Raw genomic sequence first — 18,606 nt, forward strand, 5'->3', positions numbered from 1 at the left:
CGTGACACCGTGGGGGCCCTCACCAGCCTCCTGGCATGCCTTGTCTGGGAGAGCTGGCTAGTGCGTCTCCAGCGGCATCAGACTTTTAGTTACATGTTGGGGGAGAGTGGGCAGGTGTGGGAAGTGGCAGCCTTTGACAGCAGGGCTGATGGCCTGGTCTGAAGGGAAATCCCTGAACTGTATTCAGGACACCTGAGGCCTCATCCTAGCCCACAGTGCCTTCTCCCTGTCAGTGGACACTGAGTCTTCCTGGCCTCATCCTAGGCTACAGTGCCTTCTCCCTGTCAGTGGACACTGAGTCTTCCTGGCCTCATCCTAGGCCACAGTGCCTTCTCCCTGTCAGTGGACACTGAGTCTTCCTGGCCTCATCCTAGGCCACAGTGCCTTCTCCCTGTCAGTGGACACTGAGTCTTCCTGGCCTCATCCTAGGCCACAGTGCCTTCTCCCTGTCAGTGGACACTGAGTCTTCCTGGCCTCATCCTAGGCCACAGTGCCTTCTCCCTGTCAGTGGACACTGAGTCTTCCTAGTCTGGCTTGCTGCTTTTATGGCCCATTAACAAACGGGAAGATAGTGCCATGAAAAGTTCAAACCTCAGACAATCCACAACCCGCCTTTAGCCTAGGATTGAGCGACCGAATGGCATTTATTGTTAGAGATTATCCTAATTTTTATTTTGTCGAGGCTAAAAACAAATGCTTTTATATACTCGCAGTCTGTTTTAGAAGTGGGTACCTAGAAAGTGTTCCCACTTGGAAATAAGCTGTCCTAGGCTGGAGCATTTCCTGAAGATGATTGAGAATAGCTTTTAGTTCCCCATAATCATACTAGCTTATATTTTTGTATGTTAATCTCCTTCAACTTTGGTCATTTTCCATTCACACATGTGTGTGTCCCACACACATGCCCCGTTTAGACTCGGCTGGCCTTCTGAACCCTAGAGCCTTCTTTCTGCATCTATCTCCAGGGCCCAGTAAGTGGCTCCCATAGTATTTTGGGATATAGTTTCGATGAAGCCAACTGAAGCGTAGGGTTCACAACCCTGAGCCACTCCTTTGTGTCCTGTTTCTATTTGAGGGAGACATTTGCTCTGCATACGTGTGTGTGTGTGTGTGTGTCCATCCTGAACGCAGCTGTTCACACAGCCAATACCTTCTGGTGTCATGCCAAACCCATGCCAGTCCCTCAGTGCCCCACTGACATGTTGAGAGAAGTCTGGTACTTTGGCTTTCCCCACCTGGGGAGTGAGAAGGGAGTCCCTGTGGTGAGGGTGTGAATGAGTTTCTCAGCTGGGCTTCTCAGGACACACCCTTTCTGTGAGAGATGGGCTGGAAGAGAGCAGATTGTGGGATTTCTACTTATTTATTTATTTATTTTCTTTTCCATTGTCCCTTCTAAGGGGCTCCGAACAAGCCTCTTGGCTGTCTCTCAAACCTAGACTCTACCATTGGCATAACCTCGTAGCTAGGTTGTTCACTGGCCACCTTCAGTCTGCCCACCCCTACCCTTCAGCCTTTCTGTCTCACAGATTCATAGACTCTCAGCAAGAGCTGAAGCCTTTAGTGCCTCTCTTGTTTGTTTTGTTCCTTGGGCATCGGGTTTATCAAGAGGAGATATGGGTGGGGCTGCATCTAGGCACCCTCCCCTACTTCCATTTTGGCCACACAGGGCCCCTTCAGCAAGTCTCACATGCTGACACTTAACCCAGCAGGTGAGTGCTGTCTTGGGGAAGGGACCAGCTCTGCACCTGGGAGCAGCACCTGAGACAATAGAGCGGGGTTGGGTTGCTTTCCCCCACCCTCCTGACCTGGGAAATCCTCTAAGCTGACCTAATTACCTGCAGGGGGGGAAATCCTATTGATTCCCAGCAGCTGTTGCAGTTTGCAGCGGGAGGGGCGCCTTGGGCAGGTGGGTTTATACTGCTCTGGGATTAACCCTTTGGTTGCTGCCTCCTTAGGAAGAGGGTCCCCAGGCTGGTCAAGTGGGCATTTGTCTCTGGGCTACGAGGAATCATGATCCCAGCCTAGCGTAGATTTGTGTGACCTAAGCACATTTCTGCTCCTCTCTCTTGGTGCTGATCATCAAGAGATGGGAGTATCTGGCCAGAGCCTTAGTCTCTGCTTTTCCAGGGTCCCCTTCCAACCCTATCCAGGCAGGAGCTGTCTGGTTCCTATAAAACCTTGGTGAGAAGTGGTTGTCCACTGAACCCTCTCCAGACCTCACTCTGCTTTGAGAGTTGCTCTTCCAGACCCGCCACCTTGAGGGAAACTGAAATCACGATGGCTTGGAGGCCTGGACAGCAGTGCGCAAGGCACACTTACCCAGCTCATCAAGCAGCCACTGAGCATGTACTTCACTACTAGTGTCTTACATTGTGTCGTGCTTCACAACGTTCAGTGTTCTTTTGCCTGTAAGGTCTCCTTTGGGATTCCTAATAATGCAGCGAGGTGTTCTGCCTGGGACCGGACTCAGGCTGAGACAACGGCTGAATGACAGAGCCAGTATCCTCTCTCAGGTCTGCTTGACTCCGGAAACAATGCTGTCTCCACTGCCACAGCTGCCCTGTCATCAAGTTTACAATCTTAATGGGGAGTAAGCTTTCTATATGCAGAAAAAGACTCAAGAACGCTATTCAATGCCATGACTCTAACTGGGAACCAATGCATGTAATAGACAGCAATTGATCAGGAAGGAAAAAGGCCACTGTTGACTGGGGTCAGCGGGGAAGGCATTGTGGAAAAGGAAGGCTTTGAGCTAGGCCTTAAAAGACAAATAATATTCTGACACACGGGGAAAAATGGGGAGAAGACTTTAGGGATCAGGACATTGTAAAAACTGATGGGACTGGTGTGAATGAGGGGATAGGGAGTAGAATAATGAGGAGACCTCTGACTGCAGGGAAAGGTGTGTCTATTGAGCAAGGGGAGACCGAATGATGCCTGGTTGTTGGTAGTTTTCGTCATGTTGGCTCCGACTCATGATGACCTTGTGTATAGCAGAATGAAATGTTGCCCAGACCTGTGCCATCTTCATGATCAAGTTTGTTCAAGTTTGTTGTTGTTGCTGTTATGTCAGACCATCTCATCGAGGTTGCCCTCATTTTGTTGGCCCTCTGTTTTACCAACCGTGATGTCATTTTCTAGCATTTGGTCTTTTCCTGATGATGTGTCTAAGCTAAGCGAGTCCAAGTCTTGCCATCCTCACTTCTAAGGAGATTTCTGGTTGCATTTCTTCTAAGATTGATTTGTTTTTTCTTTTAATAGTCCATGGTATATTTACTGTCCTTTGCTGATGAAATCAAAACAATTAGACCCAAGAGCTGCAGGGAAAGAGGCCAGGGCCGCCTCATACACGGTCTCTTAGAATAGAGACATGATCCAGCTCAGCCTGGCTGCCTGCTTTTGACCTCATTTTCCAGCCTCTGCTGCCTGAAGCCCAGCCTATAGTTCTGGCCCACTCTTCTGAGACCTTGAACCCTGCTTGTCGACATAGCTGGCAATTCACCAGATATCATGGGACCATCAAGTGATCTGGCTAAAATGTAACTGGGGTAGGCATGGAAAATTTTAAGGAAAGAGAAGGAAAATATTTATTAAAGACTATTTCTCTTGGGCATTTTATATATTTTGTCTCATTAATCCTCACAAAAACCCTGTGAGGTAACTATTGTCATTATTCCCTGTCCATGTAAGTGGAAGCTGAGACTCAGGGAGATTAAGGTAACTTGCCGTTGGTGACACAGCCAGTGAGTGTTGGATCTGTGTGGCTTTAACCCTCCAACCCTCAGTTTGGCTTAAGATGCTGTACCTTACTGCCTCCCTGATTGTAAAAGAATGAAATGATAGGGCCTTCATCCTTGAGGGCTTTCAGTCCAGTTGGGAAAATAAGCTTAAAAAAAACCTAAGAAGGTCTGTAAGGTTCTCTGTTTCTGCCCCAAACTGCAGCTAGCCTTCAGGGGGTCCCACTTGGGTGATAGAGCAGCAAGGGTGCATAATAGTGAGGAAGGGCTGGGGGTGGGGGGGCTTGAGATTCTTCACGATTCCTGTTTGGTTTCAGAGTGGCTCTCCTTCAGGCAAGTATAGAACAGGTTGTGGGCAGGGAGTCATGGTGGCAGCAAAGGGGGCACTGGGGCTTTGGGGAGGCTGGAGCAGCGGTGTCCAAGATCAATAATTTATTCCTGGATACCATGCAGGACGGTGTTGCCATGGCAACAGGCTGGCTCCCAGTGGCTGGCCTGACAGTTAACCTCTCAGAGCTGCCTCTCCTTGTTTGTTTCCTCTCCTTCTCTCCCCCATCTTTTGCTTTCTGTTTGCCACTTCCCTTACCCCTCATTTTTCTTGTGTGTGTTTGTATGGAGTGCAGCCTACCTGTGCCTCGAGAACATCGCTCTGCTCAATGTAGGGAATCTGGGCCTTACTCCAGCTGTAGCAGCTCCCTCCCCAGCCCCAAGTGGCCCCGGGCACGTAACCAGGGCATAGCATTTTCTTAACTATAAGCCTGATTTCTCTTTCTGGAAGGACCCTCTGGAGGTCATCTCACTGACCTCTGCCGCTTTTCTCACAGCCTGTTTTACAGCCTTCCCTCAGAGGTTGCTCACTGTGCTAGGTGCCTCTACCCTTGGAGAGATCCCTCAAGCAGGGCAGCTGGGCAGGGCATTCCCCTGCTTTAGCCCCCAGGTGGTCATCCTTGGAACTGCCCATTGTTGGCTAAGAAAGTTGGGCCTTCATTCCTTCCTCCTGGCCTTGGTGGTCGGGAAGATGGCAGAACCATGCAGCTAACCAAAAAGTCTGTATCCCCCACCATACTGTAAGCCCCATCGGCAGCAATTATACCCTCGGTGCCACATGATCCAGAGTGCCTTGGTGGTACAAACGGTTAGGCATTCGACTACTAGCCAAAGGCTGACAGTTCAACCCACCCAGAGGTACCTGGGAAGACAGGCCTGGTGAATCTGCTTCTGAGAATCTGCTTCTTGAAAACCCTATGGAGCACAGTTCTGCTCTGACATATATGGGGTCCCCATAAGTTGGAATCAACTCAGCAACAACCAACAACAACAACCACGTGGTAGGTGCCCAATGACTATTTGTAGAATGTTGTGGGGTAAACGAAAAAGAGGCCTGAAGGAGCCTCCGACAGTGACTGACTCAGGAGGAGGCCCTTAGGCCATGCAGGCTGCCCCTTGGGTCTATCTCCCACATAATTCCAAGAGGCCGGGTCTTGGGTCCAACAGCTGCACTGAGCCTCAGAGATCGAGACCATTGAATTTTTAAATTTATTGTTCATACGCATTAAAATTCACTGTTTTCCTGAATCACTGGCTGTCACCACTAATAAGGGATCCGGGGCTATAATAACCATTGAAGACTTAATGTTATTAGTCTTGTAATGCTTCTAAGGGTCTTGTTTCATCTCTGGGTTTGCAAATCCTCATTCACAAAGAGTAGGAAAACACCCCTAAGCTGGAGGCTGCATGGGGAGCGGGGGCTGGAAACCAGCCTCAGCTGTCTGCCTGGTGTGTTAGCTTCCCCACAGAGTTTGAAGCTGGGAATGCAGATTTACCCGGAAAGCATGTGTGAGCCCCCTTGGGGAGTTGGGTAGGAAGGCGGGTGCCCTAGTGGAGAAGTGTGATGTGTGCCTTGGGCTTACCTCCTGACCAGCGGCTGCTGGTAGAGAGAGGCGCCTGATCTCCAGAGGAAGCGCAGCTCCTTCCCTGCCTCCTCCACAGCCCCCAAGCTCCCAGGCCTGATGCACAGAAGAAATAGCAGTGATGTTGTAATCAATGGCCAGGATGCTGCAGGCAGGGACTCCAGCTGACAAGAAAACCAGCTGTCTGAAGAATGCCCTCCTCTGGCTCTATCTTGAGGAAATGTTTCTGCTTCTCCCCACAGGGGATCTCTTTCCACACATGGCTTAATCTAGTCCTCATCTAAAAGTATTTATTTAAAAAAAAAAAAGCATTTGTCTTGGACCTGGTGGTTTGGGTGTGGTGAAGGGGGCTGACAGCCAGGGCACACGGGCTGGTCGTCACTGGTCTGTGGACCCATGTCCCTGCACTGCTCTCTCCTCTCGGACACCTGTGAGAGCTGCTAAGCAGGGCTGGCGCCACCACACTCCCGTACCACTCTCCCACCAGGGTTTAGCTTCTTCCTTTTTTTTTTTTTTTAACTGTGGTAAAATACACATAACATGAAATTTACCATTTTAAAGCGGTATTTAGTATATTTACAAACTATCACCACTAATTTCAGAACATTTTCATCACTCCGCAAAAAGAAACCCATACCCACAGCAGTCATTCCTTTTTCCCCCGGCTCCCAGCCCCTGGCAGCCACCAGTGTGCTTTCTGTCTGTACGGCTTTGAAACATTTCCTATCAGTGGAATCATGTAATATGTGGCCTTTTGTGACTGGCTTCTTTGACTTTTTTATAGAGTAAGAAGCCTGCTCCCTGCCTACCCCAAGCTCATGACCCTTCAACAAGGTCCTTGGTTTCTAGCCCCTGGTCAACATGAAATGGCATGGATGGACACAACAAGGGGATGAAGCAGTGAAAATATGGTGATTTCTGCGTGTTTCCCATGGAATTACCAGGTCTTGCCACATGCGTGCTCCCCTTCAAAGCTGCCTTATGGGGCTGTATATTTGGTCCCATAGTGGAGCCAGTGCTCTGAACCATTTTGTCCTCCCACGGAGTGGCCTTCTGAGCCGTTTTATTGCCCTTGCCTTCATAGTCATTCTGTCCTTCTCGCACTAAATAGTATTCCCAACTACATCACCCACCATCTTTGTTGTTCTTGGCCATTTCTTCCAACTTAAGAAGAAAAAAGTCAAATCCACCTTCATAGGATAAAAATTTGCCACCATGGAGGCCCATCACAAGAACATGCTGCCGGCTTTGAAAGCAGTTCCGAAGAAAGAGCTTCAGAAGTGTTCTAAGCACAGGCACCTTGTTGGAATATGTGCAGAGCCTCTGAGGGGACTTCTTTGAAGGAGACAGCGCTCATCTGAATGTGTAAATTCTAGTGTGTTTGCTTAAAAGATCAGTCAGGAGACATTATACGCATAGGATAAAAGGAAGAAGTGAATGGTCATCGAATTATGTACACCTCGAGGAAATCAAAGAAAAATATGCATTTTAGGAGTTTTAAGGAGATGAAGTTGAAAATATAACCTGCGGGTGTGGTGGAGTGGCTAACGCAAAATAATATTGCTCAACTACTAGAGAGGAGGGGAGTCAGTGGGGAGCCGAAAGGCTTAGCACAAATATCCTCGGCTTGATAAGGGTGATGCCTCTCTTCACAGGTCGGTTGGGTTATTCCAGCTGCCCTCAGTCTAGCTAGGAAGGGGAACCACCCACAGAACATCACTGTTTTTATGTTCTGCATTCTGGGGGTAGTGTGGGGAAAAGGGAGGCTGGTGACAAGAACAGTCAACTTGTTCCTTGGTGAGTTAAGTTTTAAAAAATTAAAAAGAGCATACGGAAGCCTCTTGCTGTAGCCTGGACTACAAAGGGCTGCCTTTTAAAGGTTAACTATGTTGGCCAGCCTTGGAAGTCTGGTGAAGAAGCTTTGGGTGAATTACTTAGGCCAGTGTGCTGGGTGTGCTTGTCCTACTGGGTGGTGGTGGTAGTTTTTCCTTCTGGTTCAAGAAGCTAAAGTCAGCAGAGAAGAGCATGGAACTGAGGAGGCCCAGGGAGTGGCCGGCCAGGAGGGGAGGTGATAGATCAGAGAAATATTGCCTGACTCTTACAAGATTTCAGAGATAGCTTGGAACCTGGTGGCACCGTCCCATTTTTACAACCAAGCTAAAGAGGTGGATGACAAGGTCAGCAGAGTTTCAGAGCCAAGAATAGATGCCCCCCCCCACCCCATGTCACCACAGTAACTCACTCCAGGTTTTGAAGAATACCACCCTCCAGGGAAATAGCGCTTCAGAAAACTGTTTCATGTCTTTGTCTCACTTAGCCCAGCAGGCATTTATTTTGGGTTGAACATTAAAGGATTTGACAGCAAAGCAGGAAAGGATGATGCAGTGGTTTTGAGATTCTTCCAGCTGGGCCTTTCTCTAGGAGGGGTGGTGCTAACCTAGTGGTGTTTGGTCATCAGCTCCAGATCTCATGGCTGGAATCAGGACCGTCATTTTTATGTACATCCAACTTTTTAATGTGTGGAGGAACCGAAAATGAAGGTAGCCAAAGTTGAGAGACGCTATGGAAGAGAAGGCTGTTGAGCCCCGGTTTGGCCAGACAGAAGAGCAAGGCTATGCCATACCTGAACTCACCCTAAAAAATCTTTTAAAACAATTTTAAGGGACTGGACAATGGGTTGGAGAGAGATGATGATGAAAAGTGAGCTACTTGTATCAGGTGGACACTTGAGACTGTGTTGGCATCTCCTGTCTGGAGGGGAGATGGGAGGGTAGAGAGGGTTAGAAACTGGCAAAACAGTCATGAAAGGAGAGACTGGAAGGAGGGAGCAGGCTGACTCATTAGGGGGAGAGTAAGTGGGAGTATGGATTAAGGTGTATATCAGCTTATATGTGACAGACTGACTTGATTTGTAAACTTTCACTTAAAGCACAATAGAAATTATTAAAAAAACAATTTTAAATTTTTTATTAAGGCATAATTTACAAAAGGAGAGTGCACAACCCTTAAGTATACAGCTTGGTAAATTTTTCCATAAACCTATACCCGTGAAACTACTACTAGATCAAGATATAGAACATTATTGACAACCCAGAGGACTTCTTCATGCCCCTTCCCCGTCAGTAACCCCCAAAGGTAATCTCTATTCTGACCTCTGTCAACATAGATTAGTTTAGCCTGTTCTTGACCTGCATATAAAGGCAGGCATACACTATGCTTACTTTTGTACCTGACTTCTTTCACTCGACATTATTTCTGTGAGATTCATTCACGTGGTTACATATCTCAGTGGTTCCTTCTTTTTCACTGCCGTGTGGCATTGCATTGTATACGTGCATCACAATTTATTTATTCATTCCACCATTGTTGGATGTATGTGTTGTTCCCTGTTTGGGGCTATTATGGTTGAAGCTGCTATAATCATTCTCAAACATATCTTTTTATGGACATAAGCACTCATTTTTATTGGGTGGATACCCAGAAGTGGAAATGCTGGGCCATAGGATATAAGTATATTCAGCTGTAGTAGACCCTGCTAAACAGTTTTCCAAAGTGATTATACCAGTTTACTCTTCCGCCAGCATTGTATGAAAGTTCTAGTTGTACCACATCCTTATCAGCATTTGGGAATATTGATCTTTTTGTAAAATGTTAGCTTTTCTGGTAGATTGCCCCAAAATTCTGAGTCAGACACTTTTGTCTTCTTCCCAGGGTAGGATAAGCGTGCACATCTTGGCTCAAATGATCTTTATTCTAGCACCAGGCCATGGAGAATGCTGCTTGCTCCCTTCCCCGTCAGCAGCAGCCAGGGTCTTACTCAGCTCGGGAGGCTGGAGTCTGGCTGGTGGGGAGGCAGGATAAGCTGTATCTTCACAATGCCAAGGCCAGCCTACCTGAGAGAACCTTGGATTTGGAGTGTGTTGCAGGGAGGGGTGGGGAGCAAGGGAGATGATCAAGGGTTGCTAAAGGAAAATTGACTTAGCTGGATTTAGTCCTGGCTGCAGGAGCCAGCCATATGAACTCCAGGGTAGATGGGACTTTAGGAGCTGTGTAGACCATTGAGAGAGGTCAGTTCTTAGGTAACCACTCTTGATGAGATTGAAGAAGATAGCAGAGATGTCCTATCTGACCTTGGGCATTTGCTTCCAGAAAAAGCTCCCTCAGACGCAATGAGACACTGAGTGCAGAGAGGTTAAACAGCTTTTTCTGGCCTCAAAGCACACCAGAGCTGGAGAGTCTTGAGCCTATGTCTTGCACTAGCCCAGCTCTAAAGCACTCAAGCCAGCGAATGCTGGGGTAACCTCTTTTGATTTCCAGCTTGCTAGGTAGCTAAACTCAAGCCGTCTCGTTTAGCAAAGTTTACTGCGGGCCTCTTCACACAAGACATCGGACTGAGCGCCTTGGGAGCTGTAAAGGACAGGATGAAGTCCCTGATCAAAAGTTATCCACAGCCTGATAAGAGAGGAAATACTTGCACACATCAGTGCAACGAAAGGAGGATGGGATTTGTGCTTAGTGAGTGGTGTATGGAACGTGTTTCGGAAGCTGGGTGGGAGAGTTCATGTCTAGCTGAGGGCTTGGAATGGCTCCTTGGAGAAGGTGGCCCGGCCTTAGAGGATGAGCAGTGTTTTGTTAGGCAGAGACGGGCAAGGAAATTCTACACAAAGAGGCAGAATAAGCAGAGGTGTGGAGGTGGGCTATCCCAGGCACTTGGAGAAAAGCAAGTGAGTCAGGTTACTGGATGCAGCAGGGAAGCCCCTAGATGTCAGCTTGGGGGAGCTGAGTTTTATTCTGCAGAAACGGGCCCACTGCAGGGTCTGCATGGGAAGGATCCACACATGATATTCCTAACTGGAGAGCATTCTGGTAACAGCAGGGAAACCATGGGACTGCTCCACCCTCTCCTGCTTCTACATACATAGGCCTTCCCCCGCCCCACAGAGAAACACAGAGATGCAGTGTATGCATTGAGATGCACATACCCATTGGAGCCATTGCCACTGAGTCAATTTCGACTCGTAGCACCCTATAAGACAGAGCAGAACTGCCCCGTAGGGTTTCCAAGGCTATAATCTTTACGGAAACAGACTGCCACATCCTTATACCATGGAGCAACTGGTGGGTTTGAACCGCTGACCTTTCACTTAAGTAGCCCAGTGCTTAACCAGTGGGCCAGCAGGGCTCCTATACAGGAACCAGGGAAATACTCACCTTGAGACCAACACATCCACGTGTGAAAACATGTATCCATTCAAAACTGACTGGGACACACGCATGCGGGTATGTTGCACACATGTGCACACACACACACAATAACACCAACCTGTAAACCCAAGAAAACATACATCCAACACCACATGCATGGACTGAGACACTTGTAGACACACTAAGACAAGTACCCACACAAACTGAGTCACACTAAGGCACACACATACAACAAGGCAGACAGACAGACACATTGGGACAGACATACATATATGCCCACCCAGCCAGGCAGGTACACTTGTATACACTGTGACACTTTTATATATACACACACAGATGAGCAGAGCACACTCACACTCACTGGAGCACACACATGGGGACTAAAACCCCTCCTCAAGGACAGTCAGGTATACACCCTTCACACACACTCACAGTGCACACTCACCATAGGCATCCACAGACAGACCTTCACAGCACACACCAACGCAGAGACAGACCCAGGCGGGTGCAGATTCAGGCCATGAAAGGCTGCCCCAGGGGCTGCTCACACTCTCCTCACAGTTTTCCTTCCAATGACTTGCTTCCCCATGGCTACATCCAACCCTGGGTAACCCTGGAGTCTCAGCACCCAGAGGGGTCTTAGCTTACCTCCTACTCAGTGCTGGGAGTTTTACAGCTCCTCTGAGTGGGTCGCCCAGCTGCTGCTTAAATACCTAAGACAGAATGCTTTTTGCCAATCAGTTCCTTGTAATAGAACTCACTTTCCATTCTTGGGAGGTGGGGACTACGCACCGAGAAATGAGACCGGATACTTAGCCACCATCACTACACTCAGTTGACAGATATGTTTTGAGGGCTTCCGGCTTGCTCAGCCCTGCCCTGTCCCCTCATTCCTATGGGCAGCCCCTTGGCCACGCTCTGCAAGGTCACAATCCCCCAAATCTGTAAGCATTGTATGACTGATCTGTTATGGTGTGGAGGAGTGGGTGGGCTGGACCTGGCACACCGGGCACCTTAGCAAGGGGTGTGGATGGCAGGGGAATGATGGGGAGCATTTGAGGAGGAGTGCGACTTGGCTGCCCTGCTTAGAACGGGATGGAGCTGTCTCTCCCCCAGGCACGCCAGCTGTTATTCCAGCCATTCTGTGTTGGCGTGGGCTGACCCACATTCAGGCCGCTGGCCGGCAGCTCTCCTCCTCCGTCACATTCCTCTCCTATGTATGGGCTGCCACCTCCTCCCTGCTCTCTTCTCCACCAGGGACTCGGGCTCCCTGGGCTCAGAAGGGCTGCTGTCTACAAGTGGCTCTGAGAGGTGGGCTTACAGTGAGTGAGCTCAGAGCAGAGCTGACCCTGACGGAGAACAGGACCCGAGAACAGGACTCGGGTGCAGGGAATCAACCTTCTGGGCTGCCCAGCGGGGGTCACCTGGATGCCTGCTGATTTCCTCCTCTTCAGTGTGGGATAAATCCTTGTTTTTCCCTTAACCCCTCTCTGTCCTGGGTGGTGCAAATAGTTAATGCACTCGGCTGCCACCCAAAAGGTTGGCAGTTCGAGTCCATCCAGAGGCACCTCAGAAAAAAGGGCCTGGTGATCTACTTCTGAAAAATCAGCCATTGAAAACGCTGTGGAGCCCAGTTCTACGCTGACACACACGGGATTCTGTGAGTCGGTGTCGGCTGAACAGCACCTGGTTTACCCTGCTGATCTGGAAGAAGTGGTGGCCTCTACCCGGGCGGATCCCCCCAGCCCCCACCTCATTCTGGCCTGCATTCCATGCTCTTCCGGCTCTGAATCTTAGGGCCAGCACCTCCCACTGGCTGGTCCTTGCTCCACTATCCTTCCTGTGCTCTTACAGGCTCTATCAGTACTACATTCCTTATAGGCAATATGGCTCAACGGGCCCCCATGAAAAGGCCAGGCTGGAGGGAACCAGGGCCAGGGACAGGGCCAGGGGCCTGGAGTTGTTGGCTTGAAACTCAATACGAGCTGGAAGTGTGATGTGGTGGTCCAAGAGGCAACGCAGGACACGTCTTCCCCAGAGGAAGGATGGCACCCAGATCCAGCGGCTGCCCTGTACTCTGCTCTGGTGCCATGCCATTACCATTTCTTACCTTGGTAACAAAAATAATGGATGTTCTTTGTAGAAAATTTACAAAATATAAATAAGTACAAAGGGAAAAAATGCAAATTATCCATAATGTTACTATCCAAGGATAGGCATTCTTATCCTATTTTTCAATCTTTCTTAACAATCTTCCATGATATTAAAGTATTCTTCTGTATCACTTCATCATTTTAATAACTATATACTATTTCATTGCTTATGATAGTGGTAATAAAACAACCTAATTTTTTTTTTTTTTTTACGACTTACTATATGAATCAGACACTGTCATTCATTGAATCTTTGTAACTTGAGGTTGGTACTATTATTATCCTGATTATACAAATAAGGAAACTGAAGCACAAAGAGAAACCCTAGTGGTGTAGTGGTTAAGTGCTACAGCTGCTAACCAAGAGGTCGGCAGTTCAAATCCACCAGGCGCTCCCTGGAAACTCTATGGGGCATTTCTACTCTGTCCTGTAGGGTCTCTAGGAGTCAGAATCGACTTGACAGCAACGTGTTTTGGGAAACATAAAGAAGCTAGATAACTTGCCCAAGGTTACATTTGAAACCCTAATGACTTCCATACTCTACTGCCTGTCAATCCATGGACATGTTATAGTTTATCAATTTCCCAAGCAACGGCTGTTTAGATTGTTTCTAATTTTCTTACCATCGTGAACAATGTTCCAATGAACATTTGTGTGACTAAATATTCTAATTATCCATGATTACTTTTACTTCCTTAAGAAATAGAATTTATGAGATAAAGAGCATAAATTTTTTTTTTTTTTATTGTGCTTCAGGTGGAAGTTTACAGCTCAAGTTAATTTCTCATACAAAAATTTATACACATATTGTTATGGGACCCTAGTTGCAATCTCTCTAAGGTAGCAGTACACTTCCCCTTTCCACCCCAGGTTTCCCGTGTCCATTCAAACAGCTCCTGCCCCTTTCTGCCTTCTCATCCCTCCTCTGGACAGGAGCTGCCCATTTAGTCTCGTGTATCTGCTTGAACTAAGAAGCACACTCTTCACGAGTATTATTTTATGTTTTATAGTCTGGTTTAATCTCTGTCTGAAGAGTTGGCTTCGGGAGTGGTTTTAGTTCTGGGTTAACAGAGAGTCTTTATCTCAGGTCTTCTGGGATTCCTCTAGTCTCAGTCAGACCATTAAGTCTGGTCTTTTTATGTGAATTTGAGCTCTGCACCCTACTTTTCTCCTGCTCCGTCAGGGACTCTCTGTTGTGTTCCCTGTCAGGGTGGTCATTGGCGGTAGCCGGGCACCATCTAGTTCTTCTAGTTTCAGGCTAATGGACTCTCTGGTTTATGTGGCCCTTTTGTCTCTTGGGCTATATTTTCCTTGTTTCTTTGGTGTTTTTCATCCTCTTTGTGCCAAATGGGTTGGGACTGACTGATGCATCTTAGATAGCCACTCGAAAGCTTTTAAAACCCCAGATGTCACTCACCAAAGTGGGATGCAGAACATTTTCTTAATGAACTTTGTTATGTCAGTCGACCTACATGTTCTCCAAAACAAACCATGGTCCCCAGACCCCTGCGCCTGCTACTCTGTCCCCCGAAGCGTTTGGTTGTGTTCAGGAAACTTCTTAGCTTTTGGTTCACTCCAGTTGTGCTGACTTCCCCTGTGTTGTGTGTTGTCCTTACCTTCACCTCAAATAATTCTTACCTATATCTAGTTAGTGAATTTCCCTCTCCTCTCCCCACCTTCGTAAACATCAAAGAATGTTTTCTTCTGTGTCTAAACCTTTTTTTTAGTTTTTATAATAGTGGTCTCATACAATGTTTGTCCTTTTGTGACTGATTAATTTCACTCAGCATAGTGCCTTCCAGAGTTATCCATGTTGTGAGATGTTTTGCAGATTCCTCGTTGTTCTTTATCATTGTGTGTATATACCATAATTTGTTTATCCATTCATCTGTCGATGGGCATCTAGGTTGTTTCCATCTTTTTGCTGTTGTGAGCAATGCTGCAGTGAACATGGGTATGCATGTGTCTATTCATGTGACAGCTCTTATTTCTCTAGGATATATTCCAAGGAGTGGGATTGCTGGATTGTATGGTACTTCTATTTCTAGCTTTTTAAGGAAGTGCCAAATCGATTTCCAGGCATAAGCATTTTTAAGCGTTTAAAAACTTATTTCCAAGAAAGTGGATTAGAAGTTACCAGGGTCTGGAGGAAGGGAGGAATGGGAAGTTCTTGCTCGGTGGGTGCAGGGTTTCTGTTTAGGATGATGAAAAAGTTTTAGAAATAGGCAATGGTGATGGTTGCACAACACTATGAATTAATTAATTACTCAATTGCATACTTAAAAATGGCTAGAATGGTAAATTTTATGTTATGTATTTTTTACGACAATAATTTTTAAAAATATATTTCCGAACTTCCTTTCAAAAGTGTGTTATCAAGGTACACACCCACTCCCACTAGCGGGACAGGAGAGTTGGGCCTCACAGCTTAAGAGAAACCCTGGGGTACTGAAGTCACCCCCGTGTAGGAGAAACAGGATGGTGTGGTGAAGGAAAGGAGTTTCATGTGAGGGACAGTTGAAGGGACTGGAGATATTGAGCCTAGAGATGACTTGGAGTATCGGGAGCTGGGGGGCATATGAGCTGTCAAGTGAAAGAGAGAGAGGTTGGCCTCGTAACCCTAGAGCAGAAGTGGACCAGTGGGCTGGCGTGCGGAGAACCATTGTCCTGTGTGGGTCCAGCATACAGCCTTGGAAGGGATAGGGTGGGTGTAGAATAAACGTTACATGACTGGCCACCCTCCCTGGCTTGGCTTCATGTAGGATGTGTGTACAAGGGTGGGCCAGGACCACCTATGCTGTGCTGTGCTCCCCCCACAAAACATGACGTCTCGGAATCTTAACTGGGGGCTCTGCTCCCCACCTCATGCCCGCCTCGGGGAGCCTGGCCCAGCCTGGTACTTCTCTCTGTCTGTCCCCTTCAGAGCCTGAGGAGCACAGCCTGGCTGTGTCATGGGCCACACAACTCCTCCATTATGCATGAGGGGGGACCCGGCAGTGAGCAAGTGAGAGAGCGGGGCATAGGGAGGGGGACTAGTGGTTATTAATAAACAAGAGTATTGTGTGAGTTCCATTCACTGTGCTCTCAGAGGACATGGTGGGCTTGAGATAATAAAGCCCTGTTTATGCTGTGGGGCGCTGGGGAGGTGGCGAGAGGGGGGTGGCAAGGAGCAGGGAAATCAGGAATTATTTTGATTCCTCCCAGGGCAGGGCTGCTGTGTTTGCTCTGGAACCAGCATCCAGGGGGAAGAAGGTCTAGCTCAGTTTCGCTCGGGCCTCAGTCTGCCTGCTGGGATGGCCTGGGGCTCAAGAAACACCTAGCTTTCCCATCCATCCCCATGGAGGAGACTGAGAAGACCCTGGATGTGTGACTCCTTCAGGAGACAGGTAGGATGGTCAACTCTACGCAACCTCTTGGCCCCCTGCCCCCACCCCTTCTCTCCTTCTGTGTGAGTCCTTCTGCTTTGGTTTTCAAAGACTCTGAAGTGGTGTGTGTTAGTATCGTGCGTGGCTTCTTGACTACACTAAAGCATGTGTGTGCAAGGACCATAAGTCTTCCCAGCCCAGGCAGTGGACCGGTTTAGTGTTAGGATCTGGAGTATGAAGCAGGCAGACTAGAAGGGATTTTGAAGGAGATTCTGAATGAGCTGAAATTTTAAGAAAGAGGGTAGCAAGCCTTGGTCATGGGTGGGCAGGGGTCTGAGAAATGAGGAGTGTCTGGGAAAGTGAGGTGCTCAGGAGCATTGGGGTCATGTATCTCACTGCAGGGCCCGGGTTAACTCTGTAACTTGGCTCTCTCCTCTGCTGGTGTCCTGAGTACCTCCTTCAGCCCTCTACCCTTCACCACCCCACACCAACATGCTGCCCCTCCGGCCGAGCCAGCCCGGCTCAGTCATGGTATCTCTGCACCTGAGGTCAGGAGTGCAGAAGAAGAATCATTTGTTTTGCTCTCTGCAGGTTTCCGGGCATGGAGAGTAGCTCTTGGTTTCTGGGAGACTTCACCTGTGCTGAACCAAAATAAGGGTGAAGCCAGAGCCCAGACAGGCCTGGGTCACCTGGCTCCCATCAGGAGCTGATAGTGTCTGCTTTGGTATTTGGGAGTGGTGCTGACCCAGAGCTACCCTAATTAGGGAATCCTTTCAGCCCAGACAGCTCCATCTGAGAAGGTGGTGCTAGTTTGGTTGTGAGTTGGGAGGGAGAAGTCTGTTCTGTCCTCCCCATGGGTGCAGGGCTCACTGAGGCAACGGTTTGAACCCAGTGACTTTAAAGTTTGTTGGGATCCAGAATTCAATGCCCCTGCTTGACCCCAAGAAACCCTGGTGGCGTAGTGGTTAAGTGCTATGGCTGCTAACCAAAGGCTGAGAATTTGAATCCACCAGGTGCTGCTTGGAAACTCTGTGGGGCAGTTCTACTCTATCCTATAGGGTCACGATGAGTTGGAATCAACTCAATGGCACTGGGTTTGGTTTTGGTTTACTTGACCCCAGGGAGTTTTGAGGCTGCATTAGAGCCAGAGTCAGGTGATTCCGGGTTATAGGACTGATGCTGGCTCCCCACAGTCAGGCCAGACCCCCTCTCACCCTGGCAGAGTGTGAGGTGCTGGGAACTTTGCAGGACATTCCCTCAGCCCTGTGTGCAAAGCAAACAGCACAGGTCTCCTGGGCACGGCACGTGCCTGGCATAACCCAGCCCTGGCCTGCGGTGCCCAGGGTGATGAGGAGGCCCTGTAGAGACCTGCAGCTCCTCCTTGGGCTCCCCTCTTCTTGGACACATTCGCTTCCCATAGCCCCCCTCCCCCCAGTCTGAAGAAGCAGTGACTATTTTTAGAAGCATCAGTATGCTCCCAGGAGCACTGTTTCTGCTGTTTATGTGCTGGGCTGGATGCTCTTCTAACAGACAGGGAGGAAGAGCTGGTGAAACAGCTGGGGGTAGGGAGTGGGAATGTGTGTGGTCAACCCAACTGCAGTCAGCCGGGCCTGGAGGAACAACCAGCATACTCCACCCCTGGGAGCTTACTGGCCGTGCTGTGGGAAAGTTTCTGGAAAGTCCAGGAACCAGAGGCAACGGCCTTCCTCCCAGAAGCAGGCAGTCATCCTGTGGGCACCCGCCTCTGAGGCTGGTGGAGTGGGTAAGGTGGCCTTCCCCAGCAATGGGCATGCTGTCACACCATGACAGCAGCCACGGCTACTGTGCTAGCCACCGCTTCCAGCACCCGAGGTCCGTCAGCTCGTCTAAACCTCCCAACAACTTATGTGCTCCTCATTTTAGAACCGAGGAAACGGAAGTCCAAAGAAGTCAGGGTGTTGCCCGGGTTCACATGCTCATTGACCGAGCCAGGTGCCCACCTGGTCATCTGATCCAAGAGCTCGCTCTCTCAAGCCCTTCCACTGTGTTGCCTCCAAGTGGAAAGCCATCGTGGATTATTCTGGTGGTACAAGAAGGACAGAGGTCAGATCAAGGAAATACTTCCTGACAGTGAGGGGCTGTGTGGAATGCTTTTCCTGGAGATCTTTGGGGAGCGTCTTGTGCTTCCGGAGGAGGTCTTCCTGCAGGCAGTACTCTGGGTTGAGGATCACTTGAGGGGTTTTCCCTCTTGGGATTT

General features: G+C 48.7%; 1 protein-coding gene across 10 annotated transcripts in view; it reads left to right on the top strand.

The window, feature by feature from the left end:
- NFASC (neurofascin) overlaps positions 1 to 18,606 on the top strand; it is a 255,690-nt gene that overhangs the window by 27,340 nt on the left and 209,744 nt on the right. Inside the window, exon 1 of one of the 10 annotated variants that reach the window (XM_049857966.1) lies at positions 16,357 to 16,391. The exons of the other annotated variants lie outside the window; for them this stretch is intronic. The gene's annotated coding sequence lies outside the window, so the exon portion shown is untranslated. Of the gene's footprint in view, positions 1 to 16,356; positions 16,392 to 18,606 lie in introns of those variants that run through there. 10 annotated transcript variants of the gene reach the window in all.

This window comes from Elephas maximus, chromosome 18, assembly GCF_024166365.1.
Source record: "Elephas maximus indicus isolate mEleMax1 chromosome 18, mEleMax1 primary haplotype, whole genome shotgun sequence".
Taxonomy (NCBI): Eukaryota; Metazoa; Chordata; class Mammalia; order Proboscidea; family Elephantidae; genus Elephas; species Elephas maximus.